We start from the raw sequence: 5,705 nt of genomic DNA on the forward strand, positions 1-5,705 counted from the left end.
CCCTTGGATTTGTGACTAATATATTTCTAATTGTCTTTGTTTTTTTTTGTTTTTAAAAAACCCCTCAAGTATTTAATATTCTTTGCTCAGATTATGCTGAAATGTACAGTAGTCACTCATCCTTCACAACACCTGCCTAATATTATGTAGGTCTCCCTTGTGCTTGAAGGCTACCACTGGATGCTATTAGGGAAACGGTGGCGGTGACAAGGTTAGGGATGTGGCATCTTGCTTTTGCCTGGCTGCTTGCAGGTTGACCATCCCCTATGCATCACATGTATGCTTGTTAAACATGCACATGTGTTGTTGTCAGACTGGACTCAGAGGTGTCCAGGTCCCTGACCTTGCACAGGTCCTCTATGCAGTGTGCTGTGGTGTCTGGCACAGGGATATTGCAGATCCTTTGACTCAGTTGAGGTGTTGGGTGGGAATTCCGTGGATCAGGCTTGTTTCACCTAAAGATGCTCTATCTCATTATTGTTGTTTTTAAGGAATCCTCTTTGGTTTGTGTCATTTGTGTTATTTCAATGAAATACAGTCAATTCAAAAAACATTTTCTTTGGATTTACTTAAGGCAAGTGGTTCCATCCAAGTGAGAAATTCTTAAGAAATACAAAACAGGGTGTTGAATGGCAATGGGACAAATGACCAAAGTAAACTTAAACTGTTTCTTAGGAGTTAACACAGTTGTGTGGAAACATTTGACATAACTTTCTCAATGACATCAGATATAAGTGTAGGAGACTGAGATATACAGAGTTGACAGTCCTGGGAAATTGCCATCTGTGAAGTTGTTTTTCTTAACCATTGAAAGACTTCTGTCATCATGCACTTTAGTTGTCTTTTGTGATCTTTTTATGCCTTTTGGTGCTGCTGAGCCGACCAGTCTATTTATTCTGTTTTAGAATGAATCAGATTGTAGATTTGGACACTTGTAGTTTTTGCTATATCTTTGATCAATTTATAGTGAAAACAAAATACACTGAAAACATATATTAAACACTTGGAAGAAACTTCAGATATTATGTCCATTTCATTTGTTATTAATTAACATGGGAACAGGCCTCACCTGGTCAGTCAACTGTCCAATTATTTTTAAGCATCTTAATATCAGGAACTACATGTAAATATGGCTGTAACTCCTTAACTGATGCAACAAAGCGGAAACTCTCCACTTCAATCACATCTTGATTCTTAGCTTACAATACTCAAAACTACAAAAATCGTGTCCAACAAGTTAAGAACTTGTAACTGTATGTCACTCGGTATCCTTTTCTCCCACTGGTGGTTATTTGTCTCACCTCAGATTTGGAAAAGAGTTTAACTCTCGCCCCACAGCTTCACCTCAGTAAAGGTTACCATGTCTGGATGTCATTGACATTCCAGTCCTTTTGCTATATTGCTGCTTGTCTTATCCAGTGTGGACACTCCTGTGTTGTTCTAAATCACATTATTGATAGTTGTTGGCGGGACCAAGCAACAAAACAATTTGCCAAGAAAAAAGCAGTGAAAAAGGGGCTGATTATAAGGAAACATGGCAACTGTTCTCCCTCGAATGTGAAGCGGCTGAAAACGAGATAAATTCAGAATTTTTTAGATCTGCTCTTAATTTTCTTGTTGCCCTCCAAATTATAAATAAATTCCACAATAACTCTTTCTACGTTTATGAACTATTTCTACTTTTCTTACATCTTTTAAATTGAAATTTAAAAAAACAAACCGCTTTCTTAATGCACTTGTTTTTATTGGACTACATGCATCTATAGACATCACTTACATAAGTGTATAATTGATGCAGTAACCTCTACATGTGCAGTAACAGTTACTGAAAAAACTAAATAAAAACAAAGCAGGATATTGTGTTAAGAACAGAGAAGTGATAAAGATAAAACAGAAATACTTAATATTTTATTATGACACCTATTAAAAATAAATCTTGTATCATTTTTTCCCTCAAGCCATGTATTCATGTGATTGATTTCCCATCCTTTTACATCTTTACTTCAGTTTCATGAAAGTGCAGCTTTTAAAACTCCAAGTTACAAAAGGCACAGAACAGAAAACCTTGACAGTCAAAATTAAATTTACATTTAAATTGAACATTTTTAACAACCTGGTGACAAAATTGACATAAATCTTTTCATCAAAACACAGTAACCTACAGAATAGGACACAATTTGTCACACGTGTTAAGATTTGGCACAGTAACTATATTTTACATTCACATAAAATCCCATACTTTACATGATATGTTCATGGAGAGGTAATGTGATGTCATACAAATAGTTTTTTAAATTCTTTTACATAAACACCTACTATATACGGAAAAAATATCAGTTTTATTGCCAGTATGACTCTCAGTAGTATATACTTTCACTCTGATATAGCTTTCATAAACCTTTAAGGTAAAAAGAGGAAGAAAAAAATATAGAGAATATTGTTTGTTAAAGAAAACATTCAGAAAAATGACAAATAATCAAAAAAGTTGTGTGCATGGCGTAAATACATGCAAACGATTTTATCTGAATGTCCAGTCAGACTGGAAAATTATATCTGAAACCTATTTTTGTTTTTTTGTTTTTTTTTACAAAACATTATGCTTACATTCATAATAAATCCACATAGATTTAATGTATTACTTTCCAAGTAAGAAAATATAACCATGTTATACTTTAAACAATATGTTGTTTTGGTGGTCCATGTAAAAGCCAGAAAACAACATTTTTATGATATGTCAAATTACTGTTCACAGCATACTGCAAAGTATTTAGTATTCTACAGTTTTTCTGAACTGATAACACACAAGCTTTGTTTCTTTGTATCAAATGCACAGTTTTCTAAATCTAGTATTAAATGAATCGCTCTCCTGGCAAAACATTTTCTTTTACAAAGTTAGATGCAATTTGCAGATCTAGTTTACTCCTAAATACACTCTCACTCACATTTTCACACTGATATACTTGTGAAGCTTAACGGAAACCGCAGGAGGCATAAGTTAAGCACATTTCCTAAGAACAACTTAAAATTGTTCAGGCTTGCTGTTAATTATGTTATTTACTCAGTTTAAGCGGTGTCAGATTGTACAGCCGGTAATTATGAGTAGAAAGTGGAGCAGGACAAAGAATTCAAACCACACTTGTCATGTTCTCTGTGGCTGAATACTGAATAGTCAGTGCATTTACAGGAAATTGTCACTTTATTAGTCACACAGTGCAGGTAAAGGGTTCGACCCTCTTTTGCATTCTGAACTGCTTTAATTTTTCATGGCACAGATTCAACAAGGTGCTGGAAACACTCAGAGATTTTGGTCCATATTAACATGAAAGCATCTCACAGTTTCTGCAAGTTTGTTGGTTACACAGCTATGATTGGTTGGGTTGAGATCTGGTGACTGTGGAGCCCATTTGAGTAGCTCATCTGGCACCAGCAAAAATGCCATGTTTAAAGTCACTTAACTATATTTCCTTGCTCAGTGCAGCAGATTGTCTTGTCCATATCTACATGCCTAAATGTACTGAACTGCTGCCATGTGATTTGCTGATAAGACAGCTGTGTGAAACAGTTTAACAGATGTGTATAATAAAGTGGCCGGAGGAATGTATACATTTGTGCAATTTGTAGAACAAACAGATTGACCTTTTCTGAAAATATGTGCTCTGAACATTGAGTTGGATTGTTTTAGTGTGACATATTCATCAGAGTCATGATAGTCATATTGCCAGAGGAGACTTGTCTAAATTCAGGTTTTTATTTTATAAACTGGGTTTTGTGTTTTTAGATGACAGAAATCGCCAAGAAACGTGTCTTAACAGTTGCGAAAAACTGTAATACTGTGCACATCCACAAAAAAGTCGACATTTACAGAAAAATGTCAAATACTGAGATATTTTTTTTTGCAATGATCACTTTACAAATTGCATAATTATTTGAACACTTACACCAGATTTCAATAATCTCACACACATATAACACACATTTACTTCTAATCTAATGTACATGCAATTTTGCAGCTTGAATTACTTCATACTTATTTGCTATAAATACAATTATTATTTAGTTTTATCTAAATTCTAAACTTCTTTTGATTTATTTATAGCTGGTAGCTCGTGTCATACAGCTACTCAAATGTTTTTTAGTGCCTCGTTATGATTTTGATGCGTCTTACAGATGCGCACATTTGAAACATGCAGCATGTGCATGTATTGCAGGCAGGCTATGGATATAAAACATGTTATTCGTTTGGCTGGACATCAAGATACCAGTATTTCTCTTTGTATCTGGAGCTTTTATATAAAGCCCACACACACACACTCTTGTCTGGTTTATTAATTCTTGTGATTTTTTTGTGAAGTTTAATTCTTCAGCTACAGTTGTTTCACATTACAGCTAACAAAATATCAATTTGCTTTACAAAGCAATCTCAATCTGCTCAGCCAAGAAAGATTCTTCTGAGCTTTAAAGCAAAAATAATTAACTGTGAAAAAAGTGTGACATTTCTATTGAAACAGGCCTGTCGGAGTTTCTTCCACTGATAATTTGACTAGAGTACATAACATGCGTTGTGGATCACAACTGTAGATCCTCTCTTTTGAGCTGTGAATCCAGTTGTTGTGCTTGTTGACCGGTTTATGCCTCTCGCTGCAAATATTTTGATGCTTTCACATTTTCTCTTTGTCCATTTGTTTAAATATAATGCGCTTTCATTTTGATTCAAATTGAGGTCTTTGTTAGAAGCTGAAGCTACAAGTTAGCGAATGCATGATTTAGGTTTGTGGCAACTGGTGGGACAAGAAACAAACCTAACAGTTTGAATGACTTCATGAAACTCTCTGTGTTGGTCTTAAAATAAATGTAACATGACAATATTTTAGCTCAGGCATTGTAGCAGTTTGTTGAAACTGTACAGCAGCACTCCGATGCTAGCCTTAGCTCAGCAGCATGATCTTAATGAGAGTGACTGCATGCTAATGCTAATGCTAATGCAGCTCACCCATTTGTGGTTCATCTATCACAAAAACTGAGCAAAAATATCAACAAAATAGCAGAGAAAAAACAAAACAGGGCACCGCCAAATTCATTAGATCTCACAGTATGGGTGCCATGAATGACATGCAACATTCATGGAAATATTTCAAGCTGGATAAAGGGATGAACCAATTAAATCGAACTGACTGACAGACTGATACATCCATTAGTAGTCCAGTTTTGTGTTTTGAATTTGAGGGGCTCTTTTTGGTATTTTTAGATCGCAGAAGGTGCTGGTTAAGTCTGTCAGACCTGATGCAAGTTGAAAGTCATGACACAATACAGTAAACAGAGACATAAGAGACAGCATGCAGTGCACAGTGATTTGTCCTTATGTTTTTAGCTCGATTTGAAATTACGGAGTATGTGGCCCGCTTTTGTATTGCTTTATTACTATCATTGGTGCTGTCGTTATTTGGTGCACTCCAAATGGCAGGGTTCTTGAGAGCAACATTAAATGCACTGACAAAGCACAGCTATTGTTACAACACTTGCTGCACTCTGAAATTTTGGAGAATTGGAGCCTGATTTTCTGTCTAATCTTAGCAAACATCAGCCATCTTAATGAATGAGATGTAACTTGTTTTGGATAACAATCAGCCCTTGAAATACCTTTCTCTCTATTGTCTGTACTACGATTAGTGATCACACAGAACCACTGCATGACATCATTTTATCCA

Source organism: Astatotilapia calliptera, chromosome 7, assembly GCF_964374335.1.
Source record: "Astatotilapia calliptera chromosome 7, fAstCal68.1, whole genome shotgun sequence".
In the NCBI taxonomy this organism is placed as follows: Eukaryota; Metazoa; Chordata; class Actinopteri; order Cichliformes; family Cichlidae; genus Astatotilapia; species Astatotilapia calliptera.